Source organism: Sciurus vulgaris (assembly GCF_902686455.1).
Source record: "Sciurus vulgaris genome assembly, chromosome: 7".
NCBI lineage: Eukaryota > Metazoa > Chordata > Mammalia > Rodentia > Sciuridae > Sciurus > Sciurus vulgaris.
In genome coordinates, this window is record NC_136467.1 from 807,325 (window position 1) to 831,825 (window position 24,501).

Sequence of the window (24,501 nt, forward strand, 5' to 3'; positions counted from 1 at the left end):
TCTGTGGAGTTCTTGTCTGGTACTTTGGTCACAAAAAGCTTAGTAACACGAGCACATTATTAACTCCTCTGGGGCTTAGAGGGAGGGAGCTGTCAAAATTTCCCCATAATGTCTTCCCCAGACTTCTCGTCAACAACCCCAGAACCTAGAAGGCAGCACACTGATATATTCTGAGTGAACCTGTCAGCCAAGAGTCCTATGGCCAGCACAGGAGGGAGCAGTGGAGGCCATCACAGATGTCCCAGCCCTTTCCGTGCTTTGATGAAAGTCCCTGGACGGGGCAGTTTGCTCACAGGCCTTGACTTGCCCATCTGGAAGGCAGCACAGTCAAGGAGGTTCAGTGTGTGGAGAGGGCTGTGTTCTCAAACACCCTCGAGCCCCTTCCTTGCTTTCTGTGGTACTGGGTCCAACCTGGTCTTGAGTGTGCCAGGCGAGCCCACCACTGAGCTATATCCTGGCCCCTTTCTATTTTGTTTTGAGTCAGGGCCTCCCTACGTTGCTCAGGCTCAAGTGTATTACCCCAGTGCTCGAGTAGGAGCAAGTGGAAAGCAGGACAGGCCAGATCAAGGACACCTGGGAGCTACGTGTTCTTATTTCCATTTTGCAGAAGAGGAAACAGGCTCAGGGAAATTGAGACATTCTGCTGATCCTTCTCTCACATCCTGGTTATAAGCCCTCACTTCCCCGAGCAGTGTACCTGGGGCAGACTCAGACGTGGTGAGTTACCCACTTTCTAGTTACCTAAGGTATGGTTGCAACAGACAGACATTCAGACATGCTGATTAAATTTACTTAGTAATCTCATCTAGTCCTCCATTGAATGCATCAGTAGAGTCTCTGTTCTCCCAAATATCGGTGCCCCATCTTCTGAACAGTTCAGGATGAGGACTTTCCTAGAGCACCTGGTCAGATGGGTGTTTTGCTTATCTTGAATTTGACTTCAGCCTGACTCCTATAAGATCTTTCTACTTCCTGTGTGAGGAAAGGATAAATGGTCTTCCAGAATCAGATCCAACACACCCAGATCACGTCCAAGAGCACAGGGACCCCACGATGTTTTGGCTACACAGCATACTGGATGAAGCTGAAGGTGGCATTAGTGAACTGGGAAATTTTCCTGAGTAAATTGCTCAGGATGTACCACTGAGAATCAAGAAGATGAAAAGCAGAAGACAGGCTCTGAAAGTCAAGAATGCCCCAGAAACCAATTAGAATCTGAGGGGGAGAGTAGGAGGTACGCAAGAGAGCCAACATGGAACCCTCTTCCAGCCAGGACCATCGTTTCCTGCTCAAGCTAACTTGGGCTTCCTCATACCCTGGTCAGCATTTGAGAAACTGAGTCTCCAGAGATGGGGAGGAAGAATGGAAGGTGAAGGAATGGATGTTAAGTGAATATTACTACATGTCACATGCTATCCCATGATCTGCCCCACGTAGTTCATTTGCTTTGAGGCTGAAACCTTTGCTCCCATTTTGTTATGAGGAGAAGATTCACTATATTTCATTAGTTTATATGCCCTTGGTGCTTAGCATGAAGACATGCATTCAGTAGGTGCTCAAAAAAGACACGTCTGTTGAAACCATACCTTTAAGACTGTTGAATGAGTGCAGACTCTTGAGTTCAGTGGCAGGTCCACATTGACTCAGAAGGTAAGAATTTAGAATAAGTTGACCCCAGAGCCTACATTGATTTTCTGTGCTAAGGTATGTCTGCACGTTTCCTGTTATAGTTTGAATCTTAAATGTTCCAAAAGGTCACATGTTGAAGACTTGATTCCCAATGCAGCAGTGTTCAGATGTGGGGCCTCTGGGAGGGGGTTGGACCATTAGGGCTTTGATCTCTTAAGTAGATGAAGGGGCTGCTGATTGTTGGTGGAAACTCTTTGAGGTGATGGAGGAAATGGGTCCTCGAGGGATTTCACTTGGATGTGCCATCTTCCCCACGCTGCTTCCTAGCTGTAATGAGGCGATCAGCTTTATCCTGCCTCATGCTCCCCACCAGGGTGTTCTTTGCCAGAGGCCCATGTTGATGGAGCCAAGTAACCATGGACTGAAACCTCTGACATTGTTAGCCGAAATAAATCTTTCTTTTAGGTTGTTTTTCTCTGGTATTTTGTCAGAGCAGTGGAATCCTGACTAACATAGGAAACGGGTACTGAGAGGTGGAAGTCGTTGCTATTAATTACCAAACCATATGGGTCAGACGCCTTTGGAACTCATTTGCAGGAAGAAATTGAAAAAGTTTGGAGAAGCTAGTTAGAAAACTCTTAGTACGTTACAAGTAGAGCTTAGCAGATGGTCTGGTGGTAGCTCAGAAGCCAGAATGCTGATAGGATTGTGGGAGTAAGACTGCTGATGAGGTTTCCTGTGGGAATGAGGACTCCATTGGGAATGGGTGAGGCCATTGTGTCGTATTTTGGCAAATAACTTGTTTGTGTGCCCAGAGACTTAATGTGAGACTGAGTAAGGTGACAGAAAAATTCTTTGGGGGAAATTTCAAGGCAGCACAGTGTCCAGGCTCTGGTGTGTGTATTACTGGCTGCTTTTTCAAGTTCACAGTGAGAAACGAGCTAAAGCAGAGCAGAAGATTTGAAAACTTGCAATTTGGCCAGAGAAATGGTATTTTTAAAGTTGAGACCAAGGTGGGTATGTTTGTTGAAAAGATCAGCACCATTAAAAGAAGCCAAATACTTTACAGCAGGATAATAAGATGCTTCGAGGACATCTCAGGAATTGGGGAGATCACACCCATAGAAAGTTCAAGGGTATAAAAATGTAAACTTATTTAAAAACTTTGTTTGGAGATGAGAACTTGTTCAGTGAAGCCTAAGAATTGTTTCCTTAGAATTTCTTTCCCATGGTGACAGCCATCAAGGTACTCAGGGGCTGCTGTAGCCACAGAGGTGGGCCCCACTACTCCTCCCACTGGTGGCAGACATTGGTGGGTTCACATGTGCTAGTTTTACAAGGTCACACAGGCTTCCACAATTTCCATGGAAGCCTGGGAGGCCAGACAGTGCCTTGCAGGGTCAGAATCCTTGTGGGCAGCCTGCATTGTTGCAGTGCAGGAAGCTGTGAGAGTGGAGTGGAGCCTTCAGTGGAGACCCCAGACAGGCAGAGATGCCAGGAACGTGGAGCATCTGCTAAGAAAGCTGAAAGGGGCCTCGCAGGGTTGTGGGGTGGGGCTGCACATTGTGTTGCTGGGTGTCCCAGATGCCAAGCATGAAGACGCAGGGTTCAGTGTTTGTCATGCTGGGTTCTGGTCTTGCTTTGGACTAATTCCTCCTTGTTAGTTTCCTATTCTTTCATTTTGGCATGGAAATGTTTGTCTTGAGTCTCAAAGGACTTTTTGAACTTGGACTTTTCAGCAATGGTGGAACAGTTAAGACTTTGGAGACTCCTGGAGGATGGGATGAACAATTTTGTGTTGTGAGGTGGACAGGAGCTTTTGAGGGCTGAGCAGAATGCTATCATTTGTATCTTGACTGTCCTCAGGGCCATGTGTTGAAGGCTTGGCCCCAGCCTGTAGCACTCTTGGGAGGTGGTAGAATTTCTGGAGGTAGGGCCTCCAAGGTAGGGGGTGAGAAGGGAGTTCGATCACTGGGGCATGATCTTGAAGGGGGATGGTGGGACGCCAGCCCTTTGTCCCCTCTGCTTTCTGGCTGCCACGAAGTGAACAGGCCTCTTCCACCAAGTGCCCCCACAGTGGTGTGCTGTCAGAGGACCAATGCAGTAGGCCCAAGTGAGCATGCCCTGAATGGAACCTCTGAACTGGGGCCAAAAGTATCTTTCCTGGTCTTCAGTGGCTTCTCTAAGGTATTTTACAGTAATGGTGAGCCAACTAGCAGCCTTGTCTGGTATAGCACAGCTCAAGGGCAGTTTCAGGTAGGACATTCGTGCCTATAACCAGGCCTTCCTGTGTAGTGTGCATGACTTGAGCAAGGCTGGCCTGCCGAATCCACTCTCTCCTGCCCAGATTTCATCCAGTGAAAACCTGTGTAGAGTGGTAGTTTTACAGGGTTCAGTTCAGGAGTCTAGGACTTGTCACCAGAGAGCTGCAGCTATGTGCAGCTGTATGCACGTGGTGTGAGAGCACTTGGCCTGTTGTGCTTAGAGCTGCTGAAGCTTGCTTGTGAGTTCTTCTGTGGCAAGCCGCCTCTGGAAAATGGGACATTCATACTAGGTAGACAGTTACAGAGATGGTTGAGAAAATTGGTGATTTTCCAGGAAACTTGTTTTTGACTGGTTTGACTGCCTCCTCATGTGGAGGCAGGTTTATACCTACTCACCAAGGGGCTTTGCTAATCTGTGGTACTCCCAACCTAACAGGGCCCCAGACAGAGAGGCCACCTGGACAGCTCCACCAGGACCCTGACTGGCCACTTCCTACTTTTGGACATGCAGGACCAACCTCCTTAACTAAACTGTATGGTTTGGATGTGAGGTGCCCCCCCAATCTCATGTGTGAAGCAATGCAAGGCTATTCAAAGGTGAAATGACTGGATCATGATGACCTAATCAGTGATGACCTAATCAGTGAATTAACCCCCTGATTGCTAACTGAAGGCAGGTGGGGTGTGGCTGGAGGAGGTGGACATTGGGGCCTGGCTTTGGGGTATCTATTTTGTATCTGACAGGTGGAGTGAATCTCTGCTTCCTGATCATTATGTAAACCACTTTCCTCTGCTATACTCTTTGGCCATGATGCCCTATCTCACCACAAGCCCCTAGAGATGGAGCCAGTTGCTTATGGACTGAGACCTCTGAAACTTTGAGGCCCTAATAAACTTTTGCTCTAAAATTGTTCTTGTCAGATCTTTTATTCACAGCAGTGAAAAAACTGACTAAACCAGAGGATGAACTTTAGGAAAAACTGAATCCAAGAATGATCCTAAGTGGCTAACTGGGCTAAGGGTCCCAAGTGACTAAATTCAAGAGCAGAACCTGAGAGCACTTGCAAATTATGGGGTGGTGCACACTCTTGTGTTTCTGGAAGGAGCACACACTGAACTCTGCAGCCCTTCGGGGGTTGGTCTTGACTCACCTGCCAAAGCAGATAGGACCCGATCCACAGTGCAGCTCAGGTCCTATGCAAGTGTCAATCAGGATTGATTGAGCAGCCTGCACCCCTAATGTGCCCTGCTGACCTGGTAAGAACCTAGGTGGTTCATCTTAAATCCACTCCTCCTCTACCTTGGGCACACTGTTGCAAACTGCTCCTGAAGCTGAGCCCCTTTGTCCTGAGTTCTTTCCTGCGAGTTCTTGTTAAGTGACCAGACTTTGCAGGCAGTTGAGTTCTGATGTTGGCCAACTGGGCAGACCTAGAGTGTAGTCAGAGGAGCGAGTGTGGTTCACTTGACAGTGCAGCTTGGTGACACTCACGGAGCCACAGAGCTGCTCAGAGGTGCAGGGGTGACGCCTTCTCTTTCGAAGGTGGCAGTCAGGGAGCGGGTAGGTGGGGGCTCTTCAGGCAGTAAGCTAGACTGCACCCTGACTGCTCGTGTTAGCATGGGGATGGCCGTCTTGTCGGGGGGTGTCCTTTGGAAAGGCCTCTTCCTGTGACTGCTGGCCTGCTGGTTGATTTCCTTGTCTGGAATACCACAAAGGAGCAAACTGGCTGTAGTGGCTTCTCTCCTGTCCCCCTGGCAGCTCCAGTTTGCTCAGCAGCTGCCGTGTGCAGCAGGTACTCAGTAAATGGGTATGGCAGTGTGTGGGCAGGGAGTTGCATGGCTGCTGTGGCCACTCCCTACTCAGCTTCGGCCCTGCCTCAGCTGTGCTCTTTCCCACCTGCGTGCATGGGTTGGGGTTGCTGGTCTTGATCTGCCTGCTGCACTGGCACCCACAATACTCCAGTCCTGCCTTTCTGACCTGTGGGGGCCGTGCAGGGCTGACAAGTCTGCTTGGAGAGGACTCTCATCCCAGGCTCTCCACGCCTCCTGCCAGCTGTGGAATGCAGCCTTTGGAGGGGTTCTGGAGCATTCTTTCTTCCGGCTTTGTGCAGGTGCCTCTCAAGGAACTAAGCCGCAAGCCTGAGACTTCCTCACTTCAGAATCTGCTTTCTAGATTTCCTGCTTGTGCTGAGGTTTTTTCAAATTAATTAGAGTGAAATCTTCTATTATCCCAACATACTAAGTTCTACTGGGAGGTGGACATCTGTTTCTTCTTGTTGCCTTTTTTGTCTTTATGTCTTCATTAGTGCATTCTAGCCGTATGTGATAGGGGTTTATTCTGACGTATTCATGAATGCTGCAGCACACTCTGCTTCACTTCAGTCCCCAGTGCTGCTGATTTCCCTCCTCCCACTCCTGTTCTTCCCTTCATCCACTCTGCTGGCGGTCTTTCTGCTTAGTCCTTGTGTTTAACACTGGTGCTCTATATGTAGAGGTGTGATTCACTGAGATATGCTTGTATATGGACAGATCCGTCCTGTGGCTCCCCACTTTCCTTCCTTCCTCCCATTAGCCCTTTCCTCTCCTAAACTGATTTTCCTTCTCTTTTCATGGGATTCCCCTGCCCCACTTTTTTCTCTTTATATCTGTCTGGCTTCCACATATGAGAGAAAACACTTGACTCTTGTCTTTCATTTCACTTTGCATGATCTTCTCCAGTTCCATACGTTTACCAGCAAATGCCATAACATTCTTCTTTATGGCTAAGTAAAACTCCATTGTGTATGCGCACCACATTTGCTTTATTCATTCATCCATGGATGGGTATCTGAGCTAGTTCAATGAGTTGGCTATTGTGAATTGTGCTGCTGTGAACATTGATGTTCGTGTAGCAATATAGTAGTATGCTGATTTTAATTCTTTACATTTTTTTATTTTTAAGTTTTTTATTGGTTCTTTTTAGTTATACATGACAGTAGAATCTATTTTGACATAATGAAGCATGGAATATATCTTGTTCTAGATCAGACCTGCCTTCTCTTTCCCTCTCCTTCTTTTTCCCTCTCCCTACTCCCTTCTCCCTCCTCTCTGTACATCTTTCTGCCGTCTACCCGTAGTTGTTTTTTAAATTGATTTCTTGTGGATGTACGTGGTGGTGAGGTTCACTGTGATGTATTCATATGTGAACATAGGAAAGTTATCTCAGATTCATTCCACTGTAGTTCTTTTTCCTATCCCCCTTCCTTTCCCTTCATTTCCCTTTTGAACTTCTACTCCCCTCCCCCCGTTGTGGGTTAATTTCCACATATCAGAGAAAACATTTAACCATTGGTTTTCTGGCATTGGCTTATGTCACTTAGCATGATAGTTTCCAGATCCATCTATTTACTGGCCAATATCATAAGGTCATTCTTATTTATGGCTGAGTAGTGCTCCACTGTATATGTACCACATTTTCTTTATCCATTCATCTGTTATAAGGGCACCTAGGTTGGCTGCACAGCTTAGCTATTGTGAATTAAGCTGCTATAAACATTGATGTGCCTTTGTCACTATAGTATGCTGATTTTAACTCCTTTGGATATATACTGAGGAGTGGGATAGCTGATTTTAATTCTTTAGGATGAACACCAAGGAGAGGAGTTTCTGGGTGCTATGGTGGTTCTATTCCTAGTCTTTGAGGAATCTCTGTTCCACTTTCCAGGGTGGTTGTGCTAATTTGCAGTGCCATCAACAATGCGTGAGTGTACCTTTTCCCCACATTCTCTCCAGCATTTATTATTATTTGTATTCTTGATGATAGCATTCTAAGCGGAGTGAGAAAAAACACCAAACATGCCCCCAAATAATTCATTTAATAAATGGGCAAGAAAACCTAAAACGAAACAGCATTTCTCAAAAGAAGGAATACAAGTGGCCAACAAATATATGAAAAAATGTTCAACATTGCTGGTAATCAGGGAGATGCCCATCAGGACATCTGGCTTTGGCTGAGACCCTGGTGAGAACCTTGGGAGGGCAGCCCTCCTCTTGGCCTGCAGAGGGGACAGCCTTGATCATTAGTGCCAGGCCAAACATGGATGAGGGTGCTGTGGGCCTTTCCTCTGTGTGGAGCCTGGGAGAATTCTCCATTGCCTGGCTTTCTTCTGCCTGCCTCCTCCCCCTGTGCTCAGCTAGGGGTGAACATGGAGTCTGGTGTGGCAGACAGCAGCAGCATGGACTCCCTTGGGGCCACCCACCTGCCTGTGCCTCACATTAGGGAGACTGCCGTTCTGCAGTTCTCTAGGAAGACAGTGCCTAGGCGTCTGTTGGAATCCCAGTGGGGAGAGGCAGCGGGGTTGCTGTAGGGGATGAGTGGGCCTCTGTGTGGTGGGGAAGACCTCTGTGGTTTCGAGTTGCAGGGTACACTCTGGAGGAAGAGCAGGAGTCACCCATGGAGGATACCACCACTCGAGACAGGCCCCAGGCCAGGAGAACCTTCTCCCAGGAGAGGAGCAGAGCCAGGCTCCCTGGGTGCAGGCCCTGCACAGGGACCAGGTGAAATGGAGGGAGAATATTTGCATGGCTTGGACATTCAAGTTCCGACTTAAGTCACATATCTAATAAAAGAGACAAATCAGCCAAAGGGATGTGGTCGAGGTCTCAGCTGTGGGGAGGCAAGTCTGCAGGCGAGAGAAGGTGCTGACAGCCTGCCCACAGTGCCCTGCCTGGTGTCCCCTGTGCAGGGTGGGCCGGTCACTGGAGGTGCGCACAGTGCTGCCCTGCATGCTGTCCTGTGATGTTCCTGGTTACGGTGTCACTGGGGCTTGCTCCCGTTGAGCAGACCGACTGTGACTTGATTTATAAACTCGGGTGTTTGATTCTGTCAGTTTGAATAAATTATGGAAGCAATCATGAATCTTAATTCAAAATAAAAAATTCAGAGCATTCCATTAAAACGTCACTTTCTGACCTCGTTTTGGGTCTCCCACATTCCTGCCCTCTGCTCCTTCCCTCTCCCCAAACCTCACTGCCCTTGGCGACCTTGGCTGGACCCGACCCTGATCTTCCACTAGCAGACGTTGGCTCCCTGGCCCTTCATTGTGGGAACCCTGCCAACGTCCATTCCAATTCTTCATTTATGACTATAATCTTTAAGTGACTCTTCCTCACAAAATTTTGGGAAAGGAGGACCCCCTAAACCTGGATCTGTGTGGTATGAAGAGAAGTCCGTTCATTTTTCCCTACGTTAGGACAGGAGCAGTGTTAGGTGCATTCATGGAGATGCGTTGTGGTGATGCAGCACGTCTGTGTGGATCCCAGCCTCCAGGGTGGTGGGCATAGATGCGACCCACCTTCAGTTTCTAAGCTCACGATGAAACTGGCCCTCAGGGGCTGCTGTGTGCACTCCCATCCAACACCAAAGCTTAGGCTGGCTCACTCCCGACCCCAGCTGCCCCATGGCACATTGTCTCCCAGCACGCTGCTTTTTGTTTACATCTCAATTTTTAAAAATCCCTCTTTTTTCAGTTTTCAATAAACAGGTTTGTGTTTTCCTACTGACAATAGAATTTTCAGGACTGACTCAGACACACTAGTGCTGTAAGCTTCCCAAGAGCCTCAGCAGATTTTGTGGAAGGACCCTGAGACCAGGAGAGATTATTTGCTTGGTCATTCCAAACTCATGGATCACCTTTGAGATCAACTCATAAGAAATGGTTTAAAAATAGTGTCTCTTTAGCCTCTTATTTCCACGAAAACATGAACGTCAGTCCTATATTCTCATGTCTTTGAACATTGATTAGTCTTGCACACATAGTACTGGGGCACGGTGTGACCATTTGATGCTGTACTCAGCACTTAAGTGTCAAGCCAGGGCAGTCAGTGTTTCCAGCCCCAATAGAAGGTGTTCTCTCGTCATTGCTGTTTAGAAGTACTTTGCCCCACTTTGCTAAATTCTGTGACTCCTCGATCCTTCCTGGAGTGGTGTTGGGGAAGAATGGATAGACAAATTGTTGGGTACATAAAGTATGAAGTGTACCACTCTATTTTCATAGATAAGCACTTAAATTTTAAACCCTCTTTGCCTGTTTTGGAGGGAGACATGTACATGACCATAAATAGATGTACACATCCCCTTTCACAGTGCAGGCACCCATGTGCTCAGTGCTCACATTCACATGTATGTGCACGCATGTGCCACAATGCACCCCAGCACCTTCACGTGCTCACACGTGTGTGCACACTGGACCCAAGGGGGCAGTACCCAGATGGCTCTGAGGACTGACGGGCTGGAGGCTCTGCTGCAGGCCGAGAGCTTGGAGTCCTTCTCACCCTCGGTGGGATCTCCATTCTGTCCCCATCATAAACGTGTTGCATGAAAAAAGAGAATAAAGGAGCCCAGGGCGCCCGCGTGATGAAGATGATGAGGTGAGGGACATAAAGGGGTGGACATGAGCACCGTGTTCTCAGGAGCTAAGACCATTCTGATGCATTTTTTTACATGAAAAAACTTGAAAATGTAATACTGGATTCTTAGTATTTAGATGCATGATTTTCCTTAATAGACTGAAAGAGTGCAGGGGAAATGTTTTAAGTCTTATAAATGCCATTGAATATCTTAAAGCTGTTCCTTCAGGCCATTTCTGAGACAAGGACCCAAGCTGACTTCTTGTCACCCTGACTCAAGGTACTTTCGGAGGCCATGGTGATGCAGGTCTTTCTCCTTCATCTTTCTGTGTTCATGGCACAGAGCAGAGTAAGCGTTTTTGTCAGGCTTGGAGTTATTTAGAGGAGACAAACACGAGGTGGATTTCCTACTGTGGGGCATCAAGGGTGCCTTTAATCTACCTCCTTTTTAGCTCCTTTCACAAAGTGGCCACACACCGCGATGGCAAGGTCACGTGCTCAGAAAGACCCCTGCCACCCACAGATGGTGCCAGGCCTCTCACACCTGGCCGCTCCAGGGGGACTATGATCCAGTGTCTGGCAACAGCTTATTCTGGGGGGTATTATTTGGCAAGATGACATGAGGAGCACTCTCTGTGCTTCATCGAGAACTCTAATTGCTGAGATGTGGCCTTGCTGTTGCATGCTCCAAGGTTTTCCTATTGCATGCTCCAAGGCTTTCCTATTGCATGCTCCAAGGTTTTCCAAGTCCGTGGTGTTCTCCAGCTTGCAGTGCTGCCATTCAGAGCGTCAGTGCAGATTCGATGCTATTTTCTAGGGTCCTTTGGTGCTCATCGGAGGCCCTGTTGGTTTCCCTTGTCTCTGTGGTCAGAGACAAGGGATACACGGGTTCCCAAGCAGCTGTAGACAGCACCAGGACTCATACAACTGTGGTCTCCGTGGTTCTCAGAACAGGGTGGGGAGAACAACTGCCTCATCTCCATGTTGATATTAACCAGTGCTCATCCAGGGAGAGCAGCACTGAGCAAGGGTAGATCCTGCTGGCATGCGGGGTTCGGTGCCCCTCGCTGCTCAGGCTTTGTGATTGTGAGCACGTAATGGCCAGGACTGTGTATATACATCACCTCCTTTAGAGGGCACTATAGATCCATTTGGTCAGCAGGTAAGTGTGGCATGCATGTCACCTGTTAGGTACCACCAGAGTGAGAAGGTGGGTGCTCTGTCCTTACCAGAGCTGGGTATGAGGCAGCCACATTGTGTAGTCTAACCAGAGGGACAGAGGAGCAAGAACTGGCCAAGGAGTGAGGCAGCCTGAAGGGACAGTGCTGGCCTCCTGTAGTCAGGGGACAGTGCCTCTGGGCCATTGAGCCCAGATGGTGAGACTGTGTCCCAGGTGCCAGTGTGCACTACATAGGCTGCAAGCCAGTGGAGGGCAGTGGGCTTTGCCCCTGAGACTCGGGCTCCACTGGCTCAGCGGAGGGGCACAGAGGGAAAGGTGGGTCAGCCTCTGGTCCAGGAGCACACCTGCCAGCCCCAGAACCCTGCTTCCTCTCAGACAGCCACTGTCCAGGTCGACCTGCCAGCGCCTGGCCATAGCAGCCTGTGCGTCTGGCTTTCCTCATCCCAGGTGACCTGCACCGCACTGCTTATTATCGCAGAGTGCCCCTCTGTGAACATGGCTTGTTGTGCATTTCATTGCTGATGAACATTTGGGGTGTTTCAGATGTTTTTATATGACACTCACTGTATCTTGGCAAATGTAAAATAAGTAAAACCAGAATTGTGAGTTGGTGACAAATGTGTTTTATTTTTTTTCCATTTTTTTTTATTAAAAATCATAAATTTACATAGGGCAATGTTTGATTAATTCTGTTATTTTTTCCTTCCCCCCACCCCTCCCACCCCTCTTTTCCCTCTATACAGTCCTTCCTTTCTCATTCTTCCCACCCTCCTTATCCCTAACCCTAACCTAACCCTAACCCTAACGCAAACCCCTCCTACCCCCCATTATATGTCCTCATCTGCTTATCAACGAGATCATTTGTCCTTTAGTTTTTTGAGATTGGCTTATCTCACTTTGCATGATATTCTCCAATTTCATCCATATGCCTGCAAATGCCATGATTTTATCATTCTTCATGGCGGAGTAATATTCCATTGTATATATATGCCACAGTTTCTTTATCCATTCATCAACTAAAGGGCATCTAGGTTGGTTCCACAATCTGGCTATGGTGAATTGAGCAGCTATGAACATTGATGTGACTGTATCTCTGTAGTATACTGATTTTAAGTCCTTTGGGATAGGCCAAGGAGTGGGATAGCTGGGTCAAATAGTGGTTCCATTCCAAGCTTTCTGAAGAATCTCCATACTGCTTTCCAGAGTGGCTGCACTAATTTGCAACCCCACCAGCAATGTATGAGTGTACCTTTTTCCCCACATTCTCTCCAACACCTATTGTTGCTTGTGTTCTTGATAATCGCCATTCTAATTGGGGTGAGACGAAATCTTAGGGTAGTTTTGATTTGCATTTCTCTTATTATTAGAGATGTTGAGAACATTTTTTCATATATCTGTTAATTGCTTGTACATCTTCTTCTGTGAAGTGTCTGTGCATATCCTTAGCCCATTTGTTGATTGGATTATTTGTATTCTTGGTGTAGAGTTTTTTAAGTTCTTTATAGATTCTGGAAATTAGCGCTTTATCTGAAGTATGAGTGGCAAAGATATTCTCCCACTCTGTAGGCTCTCTCTTTGCATTGCTGATAGTTTCCATTGCTGAGAGAAAGCTATTTAATTTGAATCTATCCCAGTTGTTGATTCTAGCTTTTATTTCTTGTGCTATGGGAGTCCTGTTAAGGAAGTCTGATCCTAGACCAACAAGGTGAAGATTTGGACCTACTTTTTCTTCTATAAGATGCAGGGTCTCTGGTCTGATTCCAAGGTCCTTGATCCATTGTGAGTTGAGTTTTGTGCAGGGTGAGAGATAGGGGTTTAGTTTCATTCTGTTGCATATGGATTTCCAGTTTTCCCAGCATCATTTGTTGAAGAGGCTATCTTTTCTCCATTGCATATTTTTGGCACCTTTGTCTAGTATGAGAAAATTGTATTTATTTGGGTTTGTGTCCATGTCCTCTATTCTGTACCATTGATCTACCTGTCTATTTTGGTACCAATACCATGCTGTTTTTGTTACTATTGCTTTGTAATAGAGTGAAGATCTGGTATTGTGATACCCCCTGCTTCGCTCTTTCTACTGAGGATTGCTTTAGCTATTCTGGGTTTCTTATTCTTCCAGATGAATTTCATAATGGCTTGCTCTATTTCTGTAAGGTACATCATTGGGATTTTAATTGGAATTGCATTGAATCTGTATAGCACTTTTGGTAATATGGCCATTTTGACAATATTAATTCTGCCTATCCAGGAACATGGGGGATCTTTCCATCTTCTAAGGTTTTCTTTAATTTCTTTCTTTAGTGTTCTGTAGTTCTCATTGTAGAGGTCTTTCACCTCTTTTGTGAGACTGATTCCCAGGTATTTATTTTTTTTCAATGCTATTGTGAATGGGGTAGTTCTCCTAACTTCTCTTTCTGAAGATTCATCACTTATGTATAAAAATGCATTGGATTTATGAGCATTGATCTTGTAACCTGCTACTTTACTGAATTCACTTATGAGTTCTAAGAGTTTTCTGTGGAATTTCCAGTTTCCTCTAAATATATAATCATGTCATCAGCGAACAGGGATAGTTCGAGTTCTTCTTTTCCAATTTGTATCCCTTTAATTTCTTTGGTCTGTCTAATTGCTCTGGCTAGAGTTTCAAGGACGATATTGAATAGAAGTGGTGAAAGAGGGCATCCCTGCCTTGTTCCAGTTTTTAGGGGGAATGCTTTCAGTTTTTCACCATTTAGAATGATATTGGCCATGGGCTTAGCGTAGATGGCCTTCACAATGTTAAGGAATGCTCCCACTACCCCAATTTAAAAAATATGGAACGCTTCACGAATTCGTGTGTCATCCTTGCGCGGGGGCCATGCTAATCTTCTCTGTATCGTTCCAATCTTAGTATATGTGCTGCCGAAGCGAGCACCACAAATGTGCTTTAAAGTATTCAACATGTTTTTATTTTTTCTTCAAATACTGAGAATTTCCAAGTCATTAGAAATCGCCTTTCACTTATCATAACAGGGCATCAGTTATAGTGAGGTCATGGAGGACACTGTCTCTAATTCTGTTCTTAGACTGTATCACCTTCACTCCACATTTCTCTGATAACTGGGCCTCGATTCTGAGACTAGCATTTCTAACCCAGTCTCTTCTGAAGTTGCTTATCGATCATTTTGACTATTTTCCAGGAGATGATCTGCAGGGTCCGTGGTGTCCCTCCTCAACAGGGGAACCTGTTAACCGGTGAGGTCCAGCTGCACAGAGGAGGTGGCCATGGCTGCTCGGTGGGTGGTGTGGCAGGGGAGACCGTGCTCTGTGCTGTCCTGGAGTGCAGGTTGCAGGAGTGCTGTGAAGACATGGCCAGGGGCCGGGCAGCTCAGGCCTGGGAGGAACAAGGAAGGGGAGAGGGGGCAGGAGCACAGTGGGGCAGTGCGGAGCCAGAGGAGCAGGGAGAGGAGCCTGGGACAGATAGACAGTAGAGGCAGGGCCTGCCCAGGGTCACCTTGGCCATAGGTGCACTAGGACCTAGTCTCAGGGCCACGTGGATTTCAGGGGATCAGCCCAGTCAGTGCGTCTGACTGAAGAAGGAAGGGCAGAGTGGGGTCCTCGCAGGCACATTCTCACAGCTGGGCCACGTGGGTTCCAGGGGATCAGCCCAGTCAGTGCATCCGGCTGAAGAAGGAAGGGCAGAGTGGGGTCCTTGCAGGCACATTCTCACAGCTGTCTCAGCAGAATCCGGACTTAGGTGGGCACATTCTCACTGAAATGTCAGTGGGCTGTTGGGAGCTGCCTGGCCAACGTGTGGATTTTCCTCAGTGGCAGCTGTACTGTTCTCATGTCTTTGTTCAGCAACCTCTGGTAGCTGTCTAGGGAATACCGAGTTTAAGGGGAGCCCTTCTGGGGGGCCTGCTTGCTGACGTGCAGGCTCTCCACTGCATCAGCGCCTCGTCCCTGTCTTTCACTGGGACACAATCCCTTCTGGTCCAGTGGCCACTTCTTGCTCCTCTGTTGTAACTGCTATTTTGTTCTTGGGCCCTGCCCAGGTTTCTCCAAACTGAATGAACTCTGTCACCCTTTGGTTCTACACGGGCAGCATGACAGCTGGCCAATAGGGCCAGCAGGATGACCTGGAGGTCTGTGGGCAGGACCGCTGGCTGTTCCTCAGTGAGCTTGGGGAAGAGCAGGACTAGGGGCCTCCAGGCTGTCCCATGGGTGTCTGTGGTGGGTGTGTTTACAGAGCTATGGAGTGGGAGAAAATCTGAAACACTTTATTTTGTCATTGTTTTATCAATTTTCACTCTGCACATCATAGCTGGTGTCTCACTGACTGCACTTGCTAACTTATGTTGATGGCAAAGCGTTGTGAAGTCCTCTAACGTCTAGGTTAGCCTAGGAGACCTGGGTTTACGTGCAGTTTACCACCAGCTCATTTGCTGTGGGCAGTTGGAAGGTAACTGGTAATTGCTGGTTCAGTCACTGGTGTTTTGAAGGCTCTATGCAGTCGCTCGGGCCTTGTTTTGTCCCTAGCTCTGTGGCAGCTGCGCTCACTTCCGGGTCCTGGAAGCAGACTGAGGAGGTGGGAAGTGTGGGGCCCAGTACAGGCCTGCTCGATTGGAAAGCCCATGGAGGAGTGGGCACCATGGTGGTAGAGCCCCCAGCTCCCTCAGTGATTTCCTTCCTGGAGTGGAGGTGGGTCAGTAGGTGCGAGTAGTCATTGCTAACAATTATGGACAGGAGACTCTTGTTTGTGTTACATATCAGACCTGCAGTCATCTTTCCTGTGCTTTGTGTTTTAGATCAAAGATGGAAACGGCCCAGGAGGTTTCCTGCCCTGGTGGCCGTGAGGATGCTGTAGTTACAGAGAAGTACGTGGCTGAGTCAAGGGAGGTGGTGTCTCATGTGCAGCTGGCCTGCGGCCCACTATACTGTGCCTTCCCCCTGGATGGGAACCAGCTTTGCCTGTGGAGCATCAGGGACCCTTCTCACCAGGTGGTCAAACAGGGGCAGGTGTTTTTCCCTAAGTCTAAGGTTACTAAGGCCTGTCCCCTACCCCATTTCTTTGATGCTGTTTGGGCAACTTGTCCTCTGTGCATTCAGCAGCTATTGATTAAAGCAATATGGTTAACTTGAGAGAATAATGCCATGTACATGAGCAGGAATTTTAATGAATGCATTCAAAATAAATACATGAAATAAACATATTTGAAAAACACATCTATTTACTTTCTTAGGTTTGAAATTATGTTGTTTTGCTTTTTTATTTTTTAGGTGTTACATGTAATTTGTGATATTTTGATTTTTAATTTTCTCAGCTTCTAATCTTACAAGGACACCTTCAGACAATCACTGCTATGGCTTTTGGAAATAAAGAGAATCCATCTCTACTCTGTTCTGCATCACAGGATCATCTTAGGATATGGAACTTGGATGAATGCAGAGAGAATACTCTTAAAGGTAAATGGAAAGCACATCTTAAACATGTTCAGAAGGACAAATCACCCTTAAACATACTTGCCAATGCCAGGGGCTTGGGCACCTGGCTCCTCACCGTGATGGAAACAGTTTAGATACACCTGGTCCTGGACTGACCCACTTGGTGCATACCACCCTGGTACATGGCTCTGAGATTTCTTCCTTGCTTTCTCTTTTAAACACTGAATTTTGTGACAGTCTGAAGACATATGGGAAGGTGCAGGGTCCCTCTCTCACACAGGTGTCTCTGAGCTGAAGTTAGGGTGCAGGGGCAGGGTGTGTCAGCCGTGGTGTATTTACCACTCATAGTGTGAGATGGCACCTCCAGGGGAAAGCGAGTCATTGTGAACCATGTGTGGGTGGCGAGAAGGCAGCACGGAGGCTTTCCTGTTGTGTGGCCCTCAGGCTGTGACACCGGAGCTGGGGATAGGTTGAGGATGGGACTGGCATCTGAGGCAGAGGGGTCTGGGCACACAGAGGCTCTGGGTGTGCAGGGCCTGGCTGTTGAGAACTGAGAAGGTGCTTGTGAGGTGCACGGCACTGTTGGAGGAACTTGCCAGCTGAGTCTGACAAGGTAGGCGAGGACCACATGGAGGGATTTGAGTCGGCTGGGCTACCCTGAGCAAGCACAGACATACGCACACACCAGGGTGTGTGGGACGGAGCGCCTGGTGGTGCCGCTCCCAGTCAGAAGAGGCAGTGCTCTAAGTGTCTTTTCGGGCTGCTCATCGAGGCTCACACACCTTCACTCCTGTGGTGTGCTCCCAGGACAGCACGCAGAACCCTCGCGCTGAGGATGAGCCACGTGTGCAGGTGTCTGCCTTGGTGCTCTGGGTACAGTGTGGTGAAGACAGACTGCCCCTGAACCTGGCACAGTGCCCCTCACCCCGAAAGACACTGGTGTGGCCCTGGAGGCTTTTGCAGGAACTGGCACAGAGCCATGTTTGTTCGTGGGCACATGGGGTTGGAGAGCAGAGTTCCCAGGACTTTTGAATCTGATGTCGATTGGGCTTATGCTTAGACCTGGGGAGCGCAGTGCCAGCCTCTGGGTCTGAATCTGACGTTGACTGGGTTGTGTTGGACTAGGGGAATGATAGGTGCCGGCCGCTGGTTCTGGTCAGCTCAGTCCTCTGAGCCTGGGGCCACTCGTCTGCAGCCTCCAGGCCGGCTCCTCATTTTCCAGCCCCAAGTGCTGGAGAGCAGGCTTTTCCTTTTTCTCATCTGGACCCTGCATCAGCCTCCCAGTGTCCCTCTCTGCCCTGCCCAGGCCCATTCTGGCATTTTGTTCCCAGCCCAGTAGCCACAGCATCCTTTGAGTCAGTCTGTTTATGTGATGCCTCTGCCCAGAGTCCTCCAGGGCCCCTGCCTCTTGCAGAGTTTGAGCCCACAAACTGCAACCCCACCCCAGCTGGAGAAGCAGTGCAGACCAGCGCTGCCTCATGTCCTTCCCATTGGCTCCATCTCAGTTGGAGCCACTGCTGTTCTGCTTGTGTCTCCTTTGTCTCAGACCTCTTCTGGCTGCCTGGCACCCAGTCCGCCTTCCCTGTTTGGCCTCTCTCATAGCACACTGTTCCTTCTGATAGGCTCCATGGCTGTTTCTCTTTTTGGTTTATTGGTATTTGCTGTGCCTCCTCCTCACCTGACTGAGTTGTCCAGTTGATGGCTGTATCCCCAGTTTCTGGAAAGGGGCTGGCATGGTAAGGTGCTTGTAAAGGAGCCCGCGAGTGAGTCCAGAGGAGTGACCTGGCCACAGCCACACTTGGAGTGACACATGTGTCCCTGTGAAGTGTCTTGGTGGGCTGGTGACACCACCATGCTGTAGCCTGCAGCCCCAGGACAGATGCCAGGGTTGTTTGCTCTCTGCTTGCTCATGCGGGCCACTGGGCACAGCTCCATGTGAAGAGGCAGGACTCATGGGCCAGCTTCACTCCACATGCTTATCATGGTCACCCTGGGCCCTGCAGGCTGACTTGGGGATATCCTCATGGTGGGACTCTTAATTATTTAGATACTTTGAAAGAACCAAAACCATCCCAAAGGTGTTGTGATTCCCCAGGTGATGTCATGGTAGAGACGTGGGCACATGGGGTTGGAGAGCAGAGTTGCCAGGACTTTTGAATCTGATGTCGATTGGGCTTGTGCTTAGACCTGAGGAGCGCAGTGCCAGCCTCTGGGTCTGAATCTGACATCGACTGGGTTGTGTTGGACTAGGGGAATGGCACTACTGTTCTTCTGTATTTTCCAAGCTGTGCTGTTTGCTGAACTCATGCCTGAAACTTTCTCCAGAGCTGGTTCCTCAAGGACAGTCATGTGTACCCTTTTGGAAAAAGTGCTGTATTTAAGATTCAGTCCGAGGACCGTGTTGTTGCAGCATGTGCTGGCAGCAGAGTGTTGGTGCTGGATGTGGAGGTAAGATCCGGCCTACTGTGGACCTGGGGAGGTGCAGAGATGGTGGGGCCACTCAGGTGCTGAGGCCCTGCCCTTTTTATTTTTTTAAATTTCTGCTCTTCCTTTCAAATGGTAGTTTTAATTTAGTGTATTTTTATAAAGGTGTAGGGAAAATGAATGAAAGCAACAGCTTTATCTAGAGATTGGAAAACTGCTGGAATAAAAAAGCACTGTTGGGGTAAATCATGAGAACTTCTCGTGAAACTGGAGTCAGGGATGACCTGAAGCAAGTGTTTTTGCAGAACCTGCATGTCTTCAGCCTGCTGCTACTCGGGCCTTTTCCCAGCCCTTGTGGCACAGCGTGCCAAATCCGTGTCCTTGCCGGAAGCCTGTGTCCACCAAAGTGTGGACTGCTCACTTACTGCTAGTTGGGCTGGTTGAAGTAACACAGCCGCCTTCTAGGTTGTCAGTCATGGACACAGTGTTCATCTGGAGGCTGATGCTTGGTCCCTGTGAGTACTGCTGAGTGGGCTTGGGAGGGGCGTGGGGAGTGTGAAGGAGGGCACTCTGTTCCCTTGGGTGCATGTTGTACTCAAGATGCAGACTGACGTTCCCCCAAGCCAGGCATCCCATCTTGCTGTCTGTTTTGCTGGATTGACACAGGTAACAGTGTGGTTTGATGCTTTAGCTTTCCTTGCCTCATCTGCCTTAAACATGTGGGGTAGGAAGGTATCAGGTGTGAATGGCAAAATGATTATCATGCCCAGTGTGTGCTGGCACTGGGGGACACAGTGAAGACATTTCTGTCTCCAGACGATTGGGGCTGATGTGAAACTGAGGCTCACACTAAGTGAAGTTAGCCTCCTTACATGGGTCAGAGACCCAGGAGGGAGTGCATTCTGTGAGCTGGCAGAGGCTTCAGGTGTTTCTGCCAGCAGTTGAGAGTGCTTCTTCATGAGCCATATTCTGGCCCGAAATATTTAAATATGCAAACCTGTGTGGTTGTGGGTCAGCATTGGGCTACTCCATGATGTAGGAGAACCAATCTTATACCAGGAAAAGCAAAACCAGAATGAATGGGGAGGTACTTAAGATTGTTAGCACCTGACGGAGGGCCAAGTGCCCTGAGAGGAGAAGTGGGAAGTTTGGGCTGAGGCCCCAGTCACACACCTGAAGGTCCATGTGAACCAGAGCTGGCAGCAGTTTGCTCCAGAGGTGCTCCAGTCCCTGGTGGCCCGGGGCTTCCTCAGCAGCAGGCAGGTGACCTGCAGGGGCTTCACCAGCAAGCACAGCTTGGCGAGCAGGAGTAGATGCTGCCCAGTGCCTGAACAAGTCCATGACGGGCTCAGGTGCTCTGAGCAGAGTGTTGGCAAGGAAGCAGTTGCCATAGAAGGGCTTGCCTTGGAAGGTTCCAGGTGAGTGTGCAGCATGTTTTGGTAAAGATACTTTTAATGATGAAATGCAATCATGACCCATTAAAGGAATGACTTACAATACTTTTCAGGATATAATGTTGCTCATAGACAAGTGAAACTGGAATAGAAGTGTGTGCTTCCTAGCCGGGCTCAGTGCCACATGCCTGTGATTCCAGTGGCTGGGGAGGCTGAGACAGGGGGGTCATGAGTTTAAAGTCAGCCTGAGCAAAAGTGAGGTGCTAAGAAACTCAGTGAGACCCTGTCTCTAAATAAAACACAAAATAGGTCTGGGCATGTTGCTTAGTGGTCAAGTGCCCGAGTTCAATCCTCAGTACCCAAACAAAACAAAACAACAACAACAAAAAAAACCCAAAACAAGAGGTGTGTGCTTCAAAACAGCCTCCAGCTGCCCTCATCCCCACTCATTATAACCTCACCTACTGTCCTTGACCATCTGAAGGCGATTGGCATGATGTGCTTCATGTTCCAAATTCTGCTTATCACGTTGTATGTTGGATTTTTGAGGAAAGTTTTTAGAGTTCAGTGTCTGTAAGTTAAGTCTCTCTCTCTCTCTCTCTCTATATATATATATATGGGCACATATATGTGTTCTGAATATCAGGGCTATTTCTCTTGCCTAGATTGAGTGCTGTAAAATGGGAGGAGAGTTCTCCACCCAGGTGCTCGGACCCCACAGAGACACACGGTGGGAAGTGGCTGGTTTTTCAGGGCCTCTGGTGCTCTCTCAGCCTCTTTCTTAGGTCATCACAGAATGTGAGCTTGTGGTGCTAGCCCTGGGGTGCTGCCTGGCTGAGGGGAGAACTCAGGAGGAGCTGTCCACGTGCTGGCGTGTTGTGTTTCTGTAACTCCCTAGTAGAGAATAGATGCTGCGAGAATAGAAGGAGCTTGGATATGTTGGAGGGAGGGCAGGAGAGACAGAGAAACAAGGCAGAGAAAGACACTGGAGCTCGAAAGGTGGAGCACTCCTCCACCTCATGCAGGAGCCACGGGGCGTCAGGCAGCCAAAGCAGCCTCTGGAAGGATGCGGTGGAGCTGCTGTGGTCCTGACTTGTGCTGTGTGGGGCACCAGGCTTGGTGCCCGACTGTGTCTGCTGCAGTCCTGATGACGTGCCGCGGCTGCTGGAGCCCCACTGGGGCTCAGCCTTTGGGATCTTCACTTCCAGGTCTATACAGTCTTAGTTGCAAGTCTGGAAGGGTGGCCACATGAAGCAGAATCATCTCAGCAGGGTCTGTTCTCTGTGGTATACGTGTGAGTTCTTGATGATCCTTATTCAGAACACCCCATCAGAAATCCTTCTTCGCAAATTCTCCTAGAGTTCATCTGTGCTGACAGAACTGGAGGGCCATCAGGGCCCAGTGACGGCTGTAGAATTTTGTCCCTGGAAAGCACAAATGCTCATTTCAGTGTCTGAAGACAGGAGCTTTAAGGTAAGGTGGGTCCTGGACCACTTTTTGATATTGGGCAAAGCCTCAGGCACATTGCTGCAGGGCTCAAGAGTAGTGTTGGGATTCCCAACTGCAGGACTCCTTGGCCTCTTGAGTTTCCACACTAGTGTGACTGGCTGCAGGGACTCTCAGACCCATGACCTTGAGAGCTGAAGTGTTAATTTATATCCAGTGTTTCTGGTGACCAAGAGCAGAAGACCCAGTGTTCAGTACCAGAGCACTCAATGAGAACCAATCCATGCTTAAAAGGAATAGAGAAAAATGCAAGTTTGTCCCCTTAGGCAAAGTCAGCTGACATTGCTGTGACCTTACTAATCAAGGGAGGACTTTATACGCTGCCTTGAAAGGAAAATTGAGAGTTGTGGCCATCTATCAGAAAAGCGAGTCATTAAGTCCCTTCCTCCATCATTTTGGAACCCCTATGTGGTGAAGCCTGGTTGAACCACCAAAGGGCACCACTCTCCCCTGCTCTGTGCAGGTGTGGGGCCAGGCATCCTAGCTGTGCCACTGACCAGCTGCCACTGGACACTGCTCAACTCCAGGGCTGCAAAGGCCCCATGCATATTGTTTTCCAGCTTCAAAGAGAACTCAGAGGACTCAACAGAGAGGTCTTGACACTTTGTTACTCACTTCTCTGAGGTGGCTGTCTGGGTCACAGTGGAGGGCTGCCTCATGCCTCTGAGCTGGGACAGCTACTTGACAGGCACATGCCTGCCATGCAGGGGGAATTCCTCTGCTATTTATGAGCGACTTCCTTTCCTTCACAACCAAGGTCACTCTCCAGATCTCTCCCAAGGGCTGGGGATTAAGGGGAGTGGCCAGCTCCCCTTTCCTTCTCTGTCCTTTGCATTGCCCACTCTCCCAGGGGCTGCTTAGGGTCTGACTCAGTGGACACACAGCATGGTGCTCAATCACATGCTCAGTGGACAGGGTGCCCATTAGATGCAGCCCTGCTGCGGGGCTCCTGCTTTCTACCTGGTGCCCCACAGTAGGACAGTTGAATGCACATGTAGGCTGTGTCTTCAGTCATCTCTAACCCACAGCCGGTTATCTCTGGAAGTGGTGTCTTGATTTTGACATCCTTTGCTGGGTTATAGATCTATTTGCATATTTTTATTTCATTCTTTATAATCATTCACATAGATTAATATGCAATTCGGTAGAATTTAGTTCAGGGTTTAGCAATAATGGCAGGATTTTTATCTTTCCTAAAGACATGTCTGTTTGTCCAAAGGTCTGGGACCATCATATGGGAACATTAATGTACAGCTCACCCGTTTTAACAGGTAAGGTCAAGAGTCCTCTGACTTAGCTGAATAGGCTGTGTGTGTACCCAGTTCTCCTCCCACAGACAGTCTTTCTCTTTTACAATTTCCATGGAAGCCTGGGAGGCCAGACAGTGCCTTGCAGGGTCAGAATCCTTGTGGGCAGCCTGCATTGTTGCAGTGCAGGAAGCTGTGAGAGTGGAGTGGAGCCTTCAGTGGAGACCCCAGACAGGCAGAGATGCCAGGAACGTGGAGCATCTGCTAAGAAAGCTGAAAGGGGCCTCGCAGGGTTGTGGGGTGGGGCTGCACATTGTGTTGCTGGGTGTCCCAGATGCCAAGCATGAAGACGCAGGGTTCAGTGTTTGTCATGCTGGGTTCTGGTCTTGCTTTGGACTAATTCCTCCTTGTTAGTTTCCTATTCTTTCATTTTGGCATGGAAATGTTTGTCTTGAGTCTCAAAGGACTTTTTGAACTTGGACTTTTCAGCAATGGTGGAACAGTTAAGACTTTGGAGACTCCTGGAGGATGGGATGAACAATTTTGTGTTGTGAGGTGGACAGGAGCTTTTGAGGGCTGAGCAGAATGCTATCATTTGTATCTTGACTGTCCTCAGGGCCATGTGTTGAAGGCTTGGCCCCAGCCTGTAGCACTCTTGGGGTGGTAGAATTTCTGGAGGTAGGGCCTCCAAGGTAGGGGGTGAGAAGGGAGTTCGATCACTGGGGCATGATCTTGAAGGGGGATGGTGGGACGCCAGCCCTTTGTCCCCTCTGCTTTCTGGCTGCCACGAAGTGAACAGGCCTCTTCCACCAAGTGCCCCCACAGTGGTGTGCTGTCAGAGGACCAATGCAGTAGGCCCAAGTGAGCATGCCCTGAATGGAACCTCTGAACTGGGGCCAAAAGTATCTTTCCTGGTCTTCAGTGGCTTCTCTAAGGTATTTTACAGTAATGGTGAGCCAACTAGCAGCCTTGTCTGGTATAGCACAGCTCAAGGGCAGTTTCAGGTAGGACATTCGTGCCTATAACCAGGCCTTCCTGTGTAGTGTGCA

The 24,501-nt window shown here is 48.6% G+C and overlaps 1 protein-coding gene and 1 long non-coding RNA gene across 2 annotated transcripts in view; both read left to right on the forward strand.

Moving 5' to 3' along the window:
* Nucleotides 1–24,501, forward strand: part of WDR27 (WD repeat domain 27) — a 196,515-nt gene that overhangs the window by 2,427 nt on the left and 169,587 nt on the right. The window lies entirely within an intron of this gene.
* On the forward strand, nucleotides 19,219–23,531 carry LOC306666473. The gene is made up of 3 exons (XR_013765310.1): nucleotides 19,219–19,329; nucleotides 22,059–22,172; nucleotides 23,425–23,531. It is a non-coding gene; the product is annotated as an uncharacterized lncRNA (long non-coding RNA).